The sequence below is a fragment of the Protopterus annectens genome, chromosome 1.part2 (assembly GCF_019279795.1).
Source record: "Protopterus annectens isolate FY-2018-M chromosome 1.part2, PAN1.0, whole genome shotgun sequence".
Taxonomy (NCBI): domain Eukaryota; kingdom Metazoa; phylum Chordata; order Ceratodontiformes; family Protopteridae; genus Protopterus; species Protopterus annectens.
Genome location: NC_056727.1, coordinates 608,718,846 through 608,737,768, shown reverse-complemented (window position 1 = coordinate 608,737,768; position 18,923 = coordinate 608,718,846).

Below are 18,923 nucleotides of genomic sequence, written 5' to 3'. Positions count from 1 at the left end.
TTTTTTAAGCAGGGACTCAGGGATAGTTGGTACTTCAGTGAATACGAGTGTTGGCACCAAAGGTTCCTGAGGTACCATTGCAGTTTTCTGATGAGCAGTCTGGCTAGGGGAATCAGCAGGATGCAGGAGGCCATGTATCCCATAGCTTGCAGGAATTTCCTTGCTGTGAGGTGGGCCCTGCGGGCCAGCTGAGAAAAGTAAGAGTGGAGGAAGGTCTGCTTCTCTGGAGGGAGGGAGGCAGTTTGTGTTGCTGTGTCCAGCAGAGCTCCCAGGAAGGTAACCTTCTTGTGGGGTGAAACTGGGACTTCTCCTGGTTCATAGTGAATCTCGGGGAGGCAATGAGAGTTTGAACAAAGGTGAGATCCTCAGGAGTCATTCCTTGGTGTCTGCCTGGATGAGACAGTCATCCAGGTAAGGGTAAATCTGTATGCCCTTCTGTCTGCAGTAGGCAATGACCGGAGCCAGGCACTTGGTAAAGACTCTGGGAGCAGTAGTTAAGCCAAAGGGCAGAGCAGAGAACTGAAAGTGTAGTGACCCTGCTCTGAAAAACAGGAAACTCCTGCAGGAGTTCCTTATGGTGATATGGAGGTAGGCATCCTTCAGATCTAGGGTCACTAGCCAAGTATGAGGCATCAGCACTGGCAAAAGTTTTTGTAGGGTCAGCATTTTTAATTTTGGAACCAAGAGGGACAGATTCAGAGTGGATAGGTCAAGAATAGGGTACCAGGTGCCCTCCTTTCTGGGTACCAGGAACAGTCTGGAATAAAACAATTTTCCAGCCTGTTCCTTTGGTACAGGTTCCACTGTGCCTTGGACAAACAACTTTTGGATCTGGCGGATTGCCTCTGCTCTCTGATTTGTTGGTACATCTGGGAAGCCTGAATACCTGGGGCTTTCTTGGAAAGAGAATCTGTACCTACTGGTAATACTTTTTAGGACCCATAGATCTAAGTGATGGCCTGCCAATTCTGTAGGAAGAAGGAAAGTCTTCCCCTAGTCTCTCTGGGGAATGGGGGGCAGAGGGGAGGTGGGAGAGTCATTGTGAGTCCTTGGAGAAGGGAGTGGGATTATAACTCCCTTGCCTAGGCCTGACAGTGGCCCATTGTCTGGATCTCTGCTGGATTTGGGGCTGGTGCCTGGAAGGCCTGTCCTGCACCTCTTCCTCTGGACTGGTTTTGTTCGAGTAGGAAAGGACCAATACTTTGTGGTAAAGTTTCGACTGAACCTTGGAGGCTGTACTTGCAGAAAATCCTTCACAGTCTGCATAGACTTGGCCTTGTCTTCCATTTTCTTAATAACCTCCTCAGCCTTAGGTCCAAATAGCTGGTCCTTGTCCAGAGGGGCGTCTAATAGTATGAACTTTACCTGGTCCAGCAAAGGTTGTTCCTTTAACCAGCGCATGCTTACGATCACGGAGCCGGATACTACAGCCTTGCTTGAAGCTTCCAAGGCATCAAACCCACAATGTAGGGAATGCTTGGCTACCTGGGAACTGGACTGTACAAGATCTGCTAGTTCCCTTGGTAGTACTGCTGTCTGGGTAGGGTGGACATTTTTTGTTTTAATAACTTCAGCACATTTTGCTGGTATTTAAGCATATGGAATTGACAATTCTGAGCTCTAATGGCTAAGGTAGCCGAAGTGTAGACTTTCTTTCCTAGTCTGTCTAAGGCTCTGCTCTCTATCAGTTGGAATGGGGTTCTTAGGAGCTAGCCCTAGCCCCCTTGGGGCCCTGAATAATGACCTCTGGGTCAGCTGAAGGGTTTTTAATAAGATACTTGTGGGTGTCTTGTACCCTATAATATCTATCTGGCTTCCTGGGGCAGGTGGAAGAGAGTCTGGGGTGAGTACAGATTCCAGAAAGACATCCTCCACCACATCCAGGATTGGAGGGATGGCCAGAGGTTTATGCTTTGGTAGGTCAAGGAACTCTCTCAGTCTCTTCTTTGACTGAAGGTAGTCCTGTGCCTCCCAGTGAAAATGTTCTCAGAGTGAATTTAAAGTTTCCCCGAAGGAGATGTCCTCAGGTGGGGAGGCAGCAGGAATGGGGTCCTCAATATCTGAATCCTCAAATTCTGCAAATGTTTGCTCTTCAGTATCTGACTCTTCTAGGTCCGACCCTTCTGACTCCTGGTCAGAAAGAGCCTCAGGGGAAGTGTCCCTCTTCCTTTTGGCTGGGGTGGCTTGGGTGGGCTGGATTCCTCTTATTGGGGTGATTAGATCTTCTGCCATTCTAAGCAGCTGCTGCGATTGTCGGCCAGGCTGGGTGGAAAGGAGTCGGTGACTGGGTCCCTGGGATGGAATCTTTTTAAGGGTAGTCTTGGTTTTGGGCCTAGTGGAATCCACAGCCTTATATAAGGTTAACTTAACCGGTGGTGTGGTCGTCAGTCTCTGCCTGTCATCGGTCGTTTAAATGGTCTCTACGGAAGCTGGTGCCTGCGAAGTGGCTCCAGACCCAACAGCATGAATGAAGGCCAACATACCGGCAGGAGAAGATGGACCCGGCGGCGTACCGACTCCAAACGGGTCTTGGTATAGGCCTGCAACAGATCCTCGGCTTGCTTCAGGGGCTGTGAAGGCGCCTCACTGAGTTCAGCAACTGTACTGGGTGGAAGACTAGCTGACTTCCAATCGGAGTTGCCAGAAGGCCTAACTTTCTGAGGCCTATCCTTTTCCTTACCTTTCATTCTTCTGAGAAAGTCAACAGCAGCCTGACCGACCAATGCCATTTCTCGACGAAGAATGGACTCGCTAAAGTGTCTAGCTACAATTTCAGCTCTCCTCCTAGAAGTATTAAACAAAGCACAGAACGGACAACCAGAGACGTTGTGGTCTGGGCCGAGGCAAGTGACGCACCAGGTATGGAAGTCTCAGTGTGGGATCTGTTTTCCATAACAGAGACAATTATTGACTTTCTCTGACATCGGTTAAAAGCAAGAAAAGGTTTCACAACTGGGTACTTCGCTTTAGATGGTTACTCCTTCAATCTGGCAACAGGCAACCAATGCACTCTCGTACTGCTTCTGCTTCGGGCTCCAAAGCAAGAAAATGATGTAATGGCATCGGCTGCCTCATTTTATAGCCCTGATGACCTGACGTCAGCCTCACACTACAGACAGCTGACTCAGAAAGGAAATCCTTTACTCTGGTATTCCGGCCAGCCAAGGGTTACCCAGCAGGGATAACCCACAAGTGATGACTGCAATAGTGAAAGATGAAGAACATCGCCACTGATTTGTATGCTTGATATATTGTTGTAGTAATGTGGTGTTGTAGCCATATGTCTGGGTTAGTGGGTTAGAGATGACACAAGCAGATGTCAAATAAAATCAGATGCCATTCTCAAAAACCTCTTCAGCACAGTACCAGTGGCAACATACCTGGATGTAGCATCTAGAGAGTGATAAACACACTTTAAACAATGTGTAGTGACCACAGAAAAAGAAGAAACTAAACTACACAAAGGCAAATTTTCCTCACAGAAAGCAACTGCAGATAAAATATTCCTCATACTTCCACAATTAGTCAGAATAAACTTTAACATATGAGCCTGGCAATTCAAAATTCTAAAAATTAAGAATCATTTAAGTTTTTCCCAAACGTATTGTTTTACCATCCTTGTCAAAAGGAATTGGATTAGAATTAACCAAAGGCTTGTCCGCAGTTGGAGTGACTAAAGTACACCTGCTGGGTCAGGTCTGGAATGACTGTATAGAATTTTGAAAGACGAAGAAACTGTACACATTCTATCTGCTTATTTAGGTGCAGCAGGCTGGTTATCAGGGAAACCACAGGCTGTGACAAACATATTCTCCAATGCAGGTGGCACTGGGGGAATGGGAGAAGGTTCTGGAAATTCCATTTGTAACATTTCAGTATTTTCTGAGGGACCAAGAAACTTCAGTGTTCTCACACAAAAACATTAGCACATTCTGGAAATAGTCTCAGAGAAAGGGAATCCTTGACAAGGAGATTTTGATAACATGCTCCTCTGACTCTAAATCAGAATTTTGAAGAGGAAAAATGGATTTTGTCCCATCAAATTCCTCTCCAGATTCAATTTCTTGAATCTCTTCAAGAAAAGAGGAATCTCTCTTTCTCTTACCAGAAACCACCAGATAAGAATGGTCAATAGCCTGCACAAGATCCTGAGACAGAGTTAATAAACTACTCCTGTTCTGTGAAACTTTGGAACAGTGGAAGATATACTTTCAGTTTTCGGTTTCATTTTGACATGAAGATTAGGGTAAACAGGAATCTGAATGGCAGCCAACAGCTTCCCAAACATTCTGGTTAAGCAGGAGCAGCTTCCCTGCCCCTTTTCCGAACACCAACAAAACAGATGCTGATGATATGGCTCATAGCAGTTGTACAGCCAACACCAGATGGATCGGGGGGGGGGGGGGGAGTATGAGGAACCAACTTTGGACGCTGCAAAGTTATCCACCTGCTGCTAAGGCAAACTGATAGCCTTCTATGGTGGTAAATGCTGTTTAGTTAACTTTTTCTTTTAATGATTGGAAGGAAGACTGACTGTGGGACTGGTTGGGTGTTCCATGGTCAAGCTGAAAATGGCGTCTCTTTCCTGGGGAAACCAAGCAGCAAAAGCCAGTAAAATTTGAACTGTAGTATAAAGTCACTTTTCCAACAAACACGCAGCAAAAAATACTTCACACTTTACTGGCCCCCAAAAAAGGAATGTAAACACAGTTTCTCCACAGAAAAAAAAAAACAACAGTTTTACATTGTTAAAATCAACTTTTCAAACTGCCAAACACAAAAGTGTACAAATCACATGACAGTCAATAAAACCACATACTCCTAACTTTAAAACTACTTTCCCACACAGGAAATAAATTTAAACATTAAAAACAATATGTAGGTTTTTCCCTAAAGGGAACTTAGCTGTCCAGCAATGGAACAGCACAAGTGGACAGTCGATCCTCTAAAGACTGGACAGGCGTGCTCTTCAGCAGCAGGAAAGCTCTGAAGGGCTTGGCACCTAAACCTGTCTTTTTATTCAGTTCAGATTGAGCTGACTAACTGTTTGGGTGTGTGGAAAATGTCTTGAAGCTTTGGAAGCTGCCTGGCAATTATAACCTAGGACCTATGCAGGATATAACCCATATAGCTTAGGCTACTGCAACAGTAATCAATATGAAGCACATTCTTTTTTTTATAGCAGAGCTTATGAAAACAGATAAAATACATTCCCAAATTAGGTTTGTTAGGATGATCGGTCTGCATTTCCCAGGATGTGAGTTGGGATCCCATTTATGGCGGGACATAACGACAACCATTTTCCATACCTCAGGAACCTGGTCTGTGGCTATGCTCGAGCTGAGCAGTTTTAGGAGGGATCCAGACAGGATGTGTTTAGCACTGTTAATTAAAAAAAAAAAAAAAAAAAAAAAGTATAATGCTGGGACCCACAGAAACAGTATTTTTAGCTTCAGACAGTGCCGTTTGGACATGTTCCATAATACTCTTGGCAGGGACTGAACAATTTATGGACCTTCAATGTCTGTTTTTGGTGTGAAGATGGCAGCACATTTTCCTAGAATTATATCAGCAATATCTTTAGGGTCAGAGTGAGTAATACCATTATGAATTACTTCACAGCATTGCTGAGTGTTACTTATTGATTTGTCTGGTGTAGTTAAAGAAGGATTTATGATTGCCCTTTGCTTAGGATACGAATTCTAATTTGTGTTCTGCTTTGATCTTCCTTATGGTAACTTTCAGATTTTTGCTGATCTTTTTGATAGCATCTTTAATGTGGATAGATTTTGATTTATCAGTCTTAGCTAGTTTGTTTCTCCTTTTACTCTAATGCTTATTAATGCTAGCATTTTAACAATGGTTTATTACAGCAATAAACAATGACGTGGGAGTGGTATATTGAAGATTTACCCACGGTTGGTGTGGCTTAATGAGGCTGAAGCCAGAATGATTAAACAAAGGCAACTGTGGGTAAATCTTCAATATACCACACCCACATCATCGGTTATTGTTATTATACAATAACTTTATTTAAGAAAAAAATTACTTTTGTCTTTGTATAATGGCACTGTGGTGGTCTTCCACTTTTCCCTTGATATCCTGGAGCGTTGCTGATGTACTGCACATGTGTATAGGACTTGTGCTTTTTCAGTACACCAGTGCTGTGTGAAGAAGTAACGGAGAAAGGAATAGCTCTGTTGCTTTTTTTAATTGTTTTTTAACTTACCAAATAAAAAAAAAAAGAAGAAACAGGGAGTCTTTTAACATATAGGACAGATGAAACAGAGAAAATAAAAGGATAATCAGATAAGTTTATTTAATTTTACATAACGTACCTGATTATCCTTTTATTTTTCTCTGTGCCGTCTCTCTCAATCATTTTGTTAGCTTATTTAAAAGAAATGAAATAAAAGTAAATTTTTTTATTGCATATATTAATGGAAAAAGTCCGGGCGCCCGGACCTTTTTCCATTGGTATATGCTCGGATTTACACTGGGCATGCTGACTGGGCTGACCAATCAGCGTGCTACTTTTGAATACTAATGGCTATTCATTGTATAATTTTCATTCATTGATGTATTTGATTCCGACTGAGACCAATTGGTTTATACATGTTCCTAAAGAGGGGGTGTCCCTGAGGATTTGTAATCCAAATATAGGATGAAGTGATAAGGAAAAAGGACAGTGGTTTTTATGTTCCTCTTTTATCAGGGCATAATGTCAACCATTCCATGAGGCTTACAATCGGGGAACATTCCGTGGATAACAGTGATCCCTCTTGTACTGGGAAACATGGATAGCAATGGAGCTAGTACAGTTCCATTAAGTAAATCTCAAGGTAAAGATATTTTCTGCCCTTTTGTTACCACCTATTATAGTAATAGTCAAATTGTTTTGATGTTCTACGTAAAACTGGATTATTATTATGAGGGACCAGGATATAACAAACAGATTGGGATTATACCCTAATATTGTGTTCAGAGGAGGCCCTAATATTAAAAAAAATTTGGAAAGTCAGGAACAGTTCACAAATATTGGTAAGATGACCCCTTGTGGGATGTGTCACCAATGTTGTCATGTCTTCACTGGTTCATATAATGAAGTTGGCAATAAAAATTAATAAATAAAAGGGACAGGTACAGTTGTCATTCCCAGGCTGTAGCCTATATTGCCTTTTGCTTCCAGTGTCCAGCATTCTATGTTGGAAAGACTCGGCGGAAATTAGCACAAATAATTTATGAGCATTTTTATGAGATTTCACATAGGAAAGAATCTAATGCATTATACAGACATTTAAAGATATATCCCAAGCATATCTTCAAGTTTGTAGTGGTACATCAGGTCCAGAGGGATCCACAGGGAGGGCCACGGAAAGTGTTTTTAAAACAGAAAGAAACATGGTGGCAAATATTTTTAAATGCCAGTTCCCCCCTGTCTTAGTGAAATTATTTCTATTTCTAGTTTTTTAAAACTAAAGTTTTTTGAAAGATAGTGTGTTTATTTATTATATATATATATATATATATATATATATATATATATATGTATATTTTTTTATGAAGGGTAATCAAATGTTATGTAAATCTCTACACGCGTTTTATTTTTATCAAGTATATGTAATTTTATGGTTTGGCATTTCAAACTGTTCAGTAACTGAGGGGTTAACTTAGTTAAGCAACTGTTAACTTTTCATTGGCTGCTGGTTTGTAATATTCAAGAGAGAGGATATAAAAGGGTCATTACTTTAATTCCTTATGTCTGAAGAAGTTTGGTGATTATACACTAAAAGAAAGTGCTTACTCAATAAATATTTTTATGGACTTTTGATCGCCATTATTTGCTATCATCTACTGCCAGCCTTTTGTGGTTTTTCAGTTTCTCTAGTTCTGTTATACAGGAGTAAAATTCAATGGCTTAAAGTCTCAGCATATGGGCTGCAGTTGAACTCAGTGAGGTCATTACAAAGTTTTGTCTTTTTAAAGTAAAGTAGAGGTGCTCGTTGTGGCTTTGATTCAGTGATTTGTGGCTGGATCTGACCAGAGATGAGGCTATTACAGGAGTAATGCAAGTAGATATTAGTATGGATGAAGTCTGAAGATAGTTAACCAGCTCACTTGAAGTCAGTATTTGTACAAGGGCATTAGCATTTACTACATATAGGAATCTTTGGACATACTAAATCTTTGTTGTTAAAGTGCTCCAGTTAATTGACAGAGGATTGATTTGCATAGGTAGTTCAGTAAGCACTTTCAAAATTCTTTCTTGGTCTTCCAGGGTCATGGAAGGTGACCTATGGCAGGCAATGAACCGATAACGGTCTTGTCAAGTGTAATTTGAAGTTCAGTATGTTCTATTTGTAGATAAGAGGAATCTATCTAGAGAAAATTGTGGATGGAAAACAGTGATATCCCCTCACAATTCCCAGCAGGTTTGAAGTAGTGATAGGTGTTAAAACCAGGTAAAGAGCAAGTGTTGGCTTTACAGTGAAACAAAGTCTCTGTTACAATACAAATATGGATGTTTTGCAACTGCAGGAAAAATCTGGCAATGTATTTTAGGATTTCTGGCATACAGCACAGCAACCCCGATATGATCCAGACTGGAATTTATCAAAAAAACTTATTGTTATATTGAAATGTCCAGAAGACTGACTTTTCCCTTTAAAGGAAATATGTGGGCAGCAATAGCTCTAGCCAGTATATGGAAACCACAGAATGAAAGCTGCAGGCCTTCCATGGTGAAGCAAGTAAGGCTGTCAGTCATCTCATCCCAATCTGACACATACTGGATCCCCCCAGAATGACTTAGACAGTTGCTGAAGCCCATTATCTTCTCACTGTATCTGATATCCATTCTGGGTGAGGGTAGGATTGCACACATGGATGGTCTTAACTGAACTTGATACATGCATAGCAAGCTCTAGCACATTTCTCTGCTTGTCTTTCTGTGTTGAGCCCCTCAGGTCATTCACACCTACACAAGTCATCTGCAAGTCGTAGTCATGTCACACATCCTGGCATCTGACAGACAGCTGTCACACTTTGTCCAGCCTAGTGAGTGTACAGTTGGTGTGCCAGAGGATGGGGTCTCCAATTACAAGAACATTATTGCATGGAAGCACAGATGTTGTGACATTTAAAAATCTGCACTCTGCAGCCTGTTGACTCACTGAGTTGTGAGTTATGGTAGAGTTGTATTAATGGATTCTGCTGGAGCTCTTCAGTTTTGATTCTTGGAGGCTTTTTTTTCCCTGTTAACAGCCTCGGCATCTGTTGGTTTGTGCGATTTTGTGGAGATATTTTTTGTGTAGGAGAGAATGTACTCCAGGTTATCTAGATAGTTGCACTCTCACAAATTACATCATGTTGGTCCAAAAGCAATTGAATTTAGGCCACCCATACAGCATCTCAAAATAGCATGTGCAATGATGCTGGCAACAGAAATGAAACAAGACGACAAGGCATCCATATTTACTAAGTGTATCTAACTACAGACAGCAGGAAAAAATGTATTGAACCAATTTAGTCAGTAAGCAGCAAACACGTGAGGTAGATAAATTGTGTTGTGAAAGAGATATACTAGATGCCACTAATATGAATGGAGATTGGCTCAGATGCCACGCACCATGCACCCCATGTTTCTATTGCCACAAACAAAATATGTATATGCAGAAGTTGGCATGGATGCCACAAAATAACTGAGTCAATACTCTTTGGTACCAGAAAGAGACTGCTACTAGGATTTATCAGACTCGATTAGCACATGCTTGAACACAGCCAAATACAGTTACTGTTAATCATCAGCCTTAGTACAAAGGGAAAGCTTCTGGTGATGGCTACAAACTGGTTTGGAAGTAACAAGCACCTATTACAACAAAAACACTTTTAAAACAAAACAACTGTGTCTGTTCAGTGTAACATACCCCACTATTTCCGATAGTACAGCAGAGTCAAATCTAGTTAGACTGGGTCAATCCAGTAGCATTGTTTACCAAGGAAATGCAACACAAAGCAGCCCAAATCAGGTAAAGTGGGTCCTGCTATGCAGCACAATTTACAAACTACACTTTAAAGTCACAGCCAGTCAGAAAAACAACTGTAAATTAAGAATGGAGGCACCAGAACACCAGTAATGACCTACTCTCACTAGAATAAAGCCAAAAAGTGTCCCAAATGAACATATGTCAGAGTAAACAGCAGTAAATGTACTTTAAAAGCACACAAATTGAATTGGATTGAATAACAAATGATTCTCAGATGTTTTTTGGACTGGTAACAAGGTCAATTCCAGTTAGGACTGGTCAATTTAGTAGCAGTGTACAGCACAGAATACAGCACAAAGCAGCCAAGCCAAACAAAACCATATAGATTCATAGACTGTTACTAGGCTACCAACCCAGAGCAAGGAGAGGGGGATTTCTAAGCCTAACCAAGTTTTCAGATAGAATAATGATGTCCTGTAGCCAAACAGGACACTGAAGGCCAAGCATTTATAAGCTACCTCTGTCCATATTGGACATGGGTGCCAGCCATGGTGTAAATTATCTATTCCCCATACAATGGTCTAGGTTGCGCTATTGGATAACAGACGAACTCAGCTTCACGTGAATGTGAAGGCTGTTCCATAGGAGGGGCAATATCTGGGACACGCATCTGTTTTTCCAGCATGTTCTGTTTAAGTCACAAACAAAAATTCAGGTTCCTAGTGGGCTATACAGATGCCTTGTAAGCCAGGCATAGATCACTATTCAACAATCTGTAGGAGACTGAGTAGAGGGAAAGGGCTTTAAGGCCCTCTGCATAAGACAGGTTTGTTATGCCTTGTATTCTTTTTGTAAAGAACCTCTGAGGTCACTCTAGTTGCAGCATACGCCTGGTCAGGTACATACCAAAAGCAGCAATGTACTCTATGACTAGTCTGATAAGGGTTGAGTACAGTGAGATAATGACCTCTTTGGACTAGATGCCATGCCCTTACTTATAAGTTGTGCAACATAAAAGGATTTACTCACCACTGTGGCCACATGATGGTCAAAGTTAAGGCTACTGTGTATGTGTGCATCCAGATCCCTGACCACTGAGTTGACTCAGAAGTATTATCAGCATGGTAATTACCTGGGATGGTTGACTTCCCAAATGGTACAATTATGCATTTCTTACCATTCAGTCCGTCCGTAGGGGAGTAGATGACAATCCCAAGCTTGCAATCATCTGCAAACTTAGTCAGCCATAAACCTTCAGTATTTGCTCCCATTTCAGAGAAACAGATACAAAAAAGGTGCGGGCTCAGTACTAAGCCCCGAGGGACTCCTCTAGGGACTAGTCTCTTAGAGGAGGTGACTGCACCTATTTTGACCTGCTGGGTCCTATTAGTGAGCCAGTTGGCTATACAGTACGAGATAAAAGGGTTTTTACCTAAATTAATGAGCTTGTCTATAATGTCCGAATGGGATATTGTATCAAAAACCTTGGCAAGGTCAAGGTAAAGCTGCGTGCACAGTCCTACTTTCATCCAATGCTTTGGTGACCCTCTCAGAAAAGTCCACCAGATTTAATAGGCACGACCTTCCAAATCCGAACTGTCATGGGTCCAGCTTTTGCAAGCTACCTATGCCTTCATTTATCATGCCCATAATGATTCTTTCCATGGCCTTACAAATGAGGGTGGTAAGACTTATGGACATGTAGTTACCCAGATCAGTAGTTGGACCTTCTTTGTGCAGGGGAATGGCTACAGCTACCTTCCATTCCTTGGGCACAAAAGCTGACTAAAGGCTCCAGTTAAGAAGTGATTCAAGTGGATCAGAGATGTCATGTTTCATGCTATTTATTAAACCTCCTGGGATATTATCGGGCCTCACAGATGCAGTGTTTCTGGCCTTGGTAAGTGCACTGATGGCCTATTCACTAGTGATGGTTGGGGGTACTGTGTTATGTGGAATTTCCTTTGGTCTACTGGGGGTGGGGGTTTGAGCTGAACCTGTCAGCCAAAAGGTTGACAATGGCTTCCTATTCAGTGTGGGTGATTCCATTTACAATAAGTTCTGCACATTGTTGTGTATTTCTACTGAGGTTACAGACGTAGCTGTAGAAAGCTTTGTGGTTGTCCTTCACCTGAGAAGCTACTGCTTCTTCAAATTTAGCCTTTGAAGTATTAATTAACCCACTTAGCTGCTTGTTTAGATTGGTCAGAGTGCTTTTAGTATTTATGTATTGTTTTACCCCCCCTACTCTTGACCAACATTTTTTTTCTTTTGTTGTATAACCGATTGATATACTTCAGATAAAAAGATATTACACTTTCTCATATAACTACTCAGTTTAGTAAACAGCAGATGAGTAGTTAGCTGCCATTAGATGGGTCCTTAGTTTACAGAAGCTAGATCTCTCATTACAAGCATGCACACACAAATCAATTTGGACTTGGGACGTTATTACGCAACTGAATTTCAGTTAAATGAAAAGGTTTATCAAACTTGTTCTGTATTCAGTCCGACTCTATTACAGAAACAAAACTTGGACATTATCAACTTACCACAGTGACAGATCTATAAAGGGTAGGTCTACCCTCCATAAGACCTGTAGGGAAAGGCATTAGGAGTGCTCAACATATAAAAATTTCTCAAGCTACCAATCATCCTCCTGTCCCATAATATAATCACAGTGTCCAGCCTGTCCAAATCTTCAGTGTGATGCACATAAGGCATCTAAAAACGTACACTAAAAACAGAAAGGAGAGACTCAAAGGCAACTACACCTGAGATGGGGGAACATAGGTGGATATGTTATAGCATATGGACCTACTCTTGCAGATCTATGGCAACATCTGCTGGATAACAGCAACTAAGAAGGGAGATCTGGACCTGGACATCATAGCCACCTTGTAATGTCTTTTGAACATGTTGTTAACAGCTTCAAATAGCTGTTCCATGGGTACCATACCAAGATGCATTTTGGAAGGAAAAAACTGCAGGTGTAATGACTTCTCTAGGAAATTATCCTCAGGTATTGTTAGAAGTTGTTTATTATAGCAGACCTGCAGGCAGTCAGACACAGTCATATGGCTAATGCAAGCTTGAAAATGTCCTGACCAAGCTGCTTGTTAGAAAAGGAAAGAAATAACTCTCAACATAAAAACCTTAACCTATGGTTTGAGTAAATACAATAGAAGAGAAACTGTTTAGAATATACTTGGGAAAACAAGCAGATGAAATTACTTACTGTAGTTAGTCTCTGTTGCACTTTAGGCATGAAGAAAGGATTCTTTAAGAGGGTCACCCTATGTTTATGAAATACCAGATAAAAAAAATTGACAGAAAGTGCACACATTTCTGAAATTCTTCTGGAAGTAGTAACTGCCACTAGAAATAATGTTTTCCAAGATAAATGTTTCAATTCAGCCAAAGCTGAATTTCAAAGTAAGGTAAGACCAGGTTTTCTAATACAAAGAACGGTCTATGGGGAGGTGCACAGAATCCCACAGAAAAATATAAAAAGAAATACACAATTTGAACAGCTTTGTAAACCTTGGTGATGCTTGTGAAAGAGTGCAACCCACATGAAGATTACAGATAGCTACTAGGTACCTTCATGGAGAAATGGCACAGCCGAGTATCTAAAACCTCACACAGATAATGGCTGCACTTGTTACTGGTCATGGACATGAACAGGTCATGGCAAGGGTCATCCCAATATGCAAAACAAGTTCCAAGTCACTGAAAAACTGGGGGAATACTCATGGGAGCCTTAAAAACAGCGAGTGAGCTTGTTCTTGAAAGATTTCATCTCACTTTTGTTTGTTGATATACCAAACAACTGCCATGTTAACAGAGTGGATGACAACTGCAGGGAGTCCAGAAAGGCTAGCAGAGCAAGGACAGCTGCAGCCTCCTTCAGGGTCATGAACATAATGGAAGATGCCTGGCTACTAAGCTTCATCTCAGCCTGCTGTTAAGGTTTTTGCTATATACTATACATGAACCACATCTGAATCTGGCTACTCTGTACCTTCATAAAGGTGTACGGAGACAGATTAAATTTTATGCTCACATCTATGAGGTTCCTTCCCTCCTCTTCCATGTTCTTAAGATGCGTCATAATCTCTAGACTAAAGATGCATAACTGGAAACGGAGAGCTTTAAATGGTCAACTTTGTCTTTGGCAAAGTCTGTCAGACAAAGCTACATGTGCTGGCTCATAGTGATGTTGGATCACACAGCCTTGCCCCTATCATCTGAGGCATTATACAAGTATGCCTATTATGATTTACTATATTTGAAGGGATAGTGGACTGGCATAGCAGCTTGTCTTTTATAAGCCCAACTAGCAACCTCTCAAAGTACAGGAGGAATTTTGTCAGAAATTAAATTTATTTACTTATTTGTTAAATGGTAAAGTAAACCATGAAAGCATTGGCACTAAGCTATATTATGCTGAAACCGACACTGTAGTACTCTAGATACAAACCTCGGTGCCAGAACTAATACTAGTGGGATCATGGCCAGCATCCTCAGGACCATGAATAAACAGTGATACCAGACACTAAAGAGAGGGTGGTATCAATAGAGGTGAAAAAATACCAAGACTTCCCTGACAACAGATGGAATAGGATAAGTGGCACCAGACCACTTTGCCTGAGCCTTTTGCAGGATCCCTGCCAACATGTCATAGTCAACTGCAGAAGGAGGGACACTTCCAGGCATGGGTGACCTTGAGCTCTTTTTGGCAAGGAAAAAAATAATAATTTGTGTGCGCATTTCTATATACATATATATATATATATATATATATATATATATATATATATACACACACACATACATGCATATATATATATATATATATATATATATATATATATATATATATACACACACACACACACACACACACACACACACACACACACACACACGGAAGACGCTACTTTTGCCAAACAGCACTGTTGTTGACATCCGTTTGCTCAACACAGTTTGATCAACTAAACAGACTGTCGACACCTGTTGACAGAAGTAGCAGATCAGATGACTGTCAGGGTTGGGGAATGTGCCCTTTCCCCAAGAATTGTGTTATCTCGGAGGTATACAATTAGCACGGGGGTTGTGGGAGGTGCAGCCCCCTAAATGGAGAGTGCAGGCTGGCTTTCTCCGAGCAAAAAATGACGTTTTTCTTTTTAATTTTGTTTTAAGGTTTTTGCATGCACTGAGACTGATACTTGGTGCATACTTAGTAGTGTGTCTACGTGCATAATGTCAATCATTTGGTGTCGACATTATTCACATGAATATTAGTGCCGTTCGATAAAGGTAAGTAAATCCATATTCATTTTTTTTTCCATATGCTTTTTGTCACTGTACCTATTAAATCACCAAAGTTCCTCCTGTAAGCCAGACCTACTTTTCCCCCAACTTGGGTGTTCCTCAGTGACAGTAAAAGATGTCTGGCGGAAGTTGGCAGAGAGAGAGAGACAGCCTCAGTGGCAGTTTGTACCCTTGCAAGCTTCTTGACAATACAGTCATAGCTGGTATGGCCCTAACAGCTCCCCTGGGTGGAGTACAAGTGACCCATATCTCCACTGGAGCAACTATGTCCTCCTTGAGTAAGGGTGCTGTCTTGTGCACCCACAGTGAGGGATGCAGCATTCAAAGCTTAGTGCTAAATGTCCACATTTAGGCCATCCTTTCCACTGCCACTCCTCCTCCAAAGGTTTGTGGCACCAGACTGTCCCAATCTGCCCCTCATCCAATAAGATGCATACCCATCTCTTCTATGTCAGTTCCAGCAGATGCCCGAGCCACTAACCAAACTCAGGTCACCTGGGTATAGTCAAGGTTTTATCCTCCAACATCAACCGAACTGGCATCTCTTCCTGCGTGTGACTCAAATCAAAGGAGTCAGTTTCACTGTTTCAGACGACTTCACTAGCTTTGGTGAAGTATAAAGGTGATGAGGTTTCAACTCATCAACTGATGTTCTGCACAAGAAATCACTCTATTTGCATACCAGCAGTGATTCAAAAGTCTCAAAAACTGTTTCGTTTTTATTTTTTTCTCTACTATTGTGCAACCATTAAGTTAGCATCAATGATAAATAGGGTACGAGGGTGCATGCTGGCTTGCCCTTGGAAATTTTTTTTTTCAGTTTGTTTAGTTCATCCATCCAATGCTTCAACCAGATTAGCCTTGATGGCATGTCGTGCAACTATTTCACAAAATATACCTGAAACCTATAAAGTATATTTTGAACTGATACAGATGCCAAAAATCTGCCTGACAAGAGAGAAAGAAAAAAAATCTGCTTTGTTTTAGAGTGGCATGAGGCCAAGCCGTGACACGTGTCTGACACTCAAGGCGTCTTACTGATGGATTTACTGCACATCATTAAGTCAAATGGCATCAGAAATGCTCGGTTTAGGGATATAAACCTCTTCTGCAACATCAACAGAATGGTGTAGAGTGACAAGTATGCCCCACAGAGGATACCGCTGTTCTGGAACAGACTCCCAATTTCCAGCACAAAAAGGAAATTGGCTAGGCTTAACATGGTCTTCAAGAGCAGCTAGCCTAGTACTTGTCTATGAACCTATGAGGTTCTCAATATGGAATTTTTTTCCTGACTTCCTGGGAAAACTGAAGTTAAGCAACCTGAGGGTTCAGTGGAATCCTGCAGGTAGAGATTACATAAAACTTAGTTGTTGTCTTCCATTTTTTTCTCAGTCACATCTGTGAACTCTTGGCAAATTTGGCACATAACATGAGTTATAGGAAACACCAAGACAATGCAAATACTTTCTGTGCCTGTCTTACAGAGGCATTTTCCTCCTGTGTGCTCACACATGGAACCAGTGTTTCACGAGAACAAATAAATCAGACTAAGCCCAAACAAAAGAAGAAAAATTCCTATAGAATAAGTGGTCAAAGAAGGGGGGGGATCTCTAAAAGTTGAATCAGATACAAACAATGCAGGAAAATAAATTAGACTGTTTTTTTACTCATAAAAAATGCAATTTCCCACAGTGAACCAAAAAAAAAACATCTTGGAACCATTTTCCTCACCAGATATTAGGAAGCATTAATGAAGCGCAGAACAGGATTTGTAATGTGGTGCACTGTGGGATACTGACAGGGCACTTAGCAAGTTGGAAAACTTGATAAGCATTTGTAATACCTGCCAGCTTTATTCCTGTTGTTATAGAAGGCAGATCATATCTTATCAGATCCAAAAGTTATCAACATCTTAACGATGTTTTCAGAATTGCTACGATCTACTTTTTTAAACAACCTGCCCCCCCCCAAAAAAAATACAAGACTGAACTCTCATTTTCAGAAATATTGCTCTAAATAGCTTAATCTGCTCATCTACAAGTACATCTTCAAGAATACATAAAAACATAATGCAATACAGAAAAGACTACAATGGTAGTTGGGAGAAGATGAATCAACAAGACAACATTCTTCACAGTTAAAACATATTTTTTCTTACTTTCTGCCACTGTTTCACAAGACTTTTTAACCACGTTTATATATCTTGTTGTAAAAGGCTAAACTCTCCACTTAAGTTGTTAGTGGTATACTAACACTGCCTCCCAATATAAATACTGATCCTATACATACACTAGGAGGAACAGAGGGGTGGGGCGATAATACATGCTACATAAAATAAAAGATGAAACACTTTTGCAGACTTCTGAAATTATGCAGGTCTTAGCTGCTCTGCAGGCAAAAAACAAAACTACATAAAACAAAGCGTTATTTAATGTGGTCGCTTCTCTCCATTAGAAACAAGTCTGGCAGATTAAGGCTATGAACTGATAACAGGCATCCTCCAGTGGTACACAGTTTGACTCCCTCAACCTTCACTTGCCTACATTGATCTTGACAGAAGTGGCCTATACAAGCCTAGCCAAAAAGGTACCCTGGCTTTCGCCACCCAAGAAAATTATTTTCCTGTGCCCTTGTCGAGCAGAGCCACAGAGGTGATCCTCGAGGTGAATTTCCTATTTCCCATCCAATCATCAAGATTTTTCTCTAAGAGTGCTAATGAGGAGCTTCGTTTGTTCCAGAGTATGGGAAGTCTCTGGGACAGGAAACTATCCCTCCAGCATGATCTGTTTATTGTGGTGACAAGGTTTAGGTCTCTAGAGCGTGTAGCTCGGACAAGAATCTCAATGGCAACTCTCAGATCTGCTCTGAGTTACAACACAATGGCACTAAATATACAGAACCAAATGATATTGCCAACATCCTGGCAGATAGGTTCAGTGCTAACTTTACCCCCCTCTCACCCCCTAAAGGGCCCATCTCTATACTGGAAGAATGCAAACTTCCTGTAATCACGGCTGCACAGGTAAAAACCACACTCTCCAAAGCCAAGAGCACAGCATCCATTGGGACCTGACAACATCCCAGGCTACATTCTACATGAACTACAGAACTAACTGGCACCCCATCTAAGTACCACGTTCAATCATAGCCTCACCTCAGGATTTGTGCCCACTGAATGGTGCACAGCGACGGTTATCCCACTCCACAAAGGGGGAGCCACCATGTACCCCGGGAACTACCGCCCCATTAGCCTGACGAGCCTGGTCTGCAAGGCTATGGAACGTATCATCATGGAACTTACAAACAATGACATTGGTAAACTCCAAACTCTGGACCCCACTCAGTTCGGATTTGTCAAAAGCAGATCATGTCTCCTAAACCTGACGGACTTCTTTGAAGCGGTCATCAAAGCTGTAGATGAGGGCAAGGTGGTTCACACAGCCTATCTAGATCTCGCCATAGCTTTCGACACCATCCCTCACGCTAAACAAAAACTGCCAAACAAACTGTTGAAGTTAAAAACCCCGAAGGAAGCTTTCTGCAGGTTGTGATACGATAATCCAATAAACGAACAAGATAACTATAGAAAACGTAATG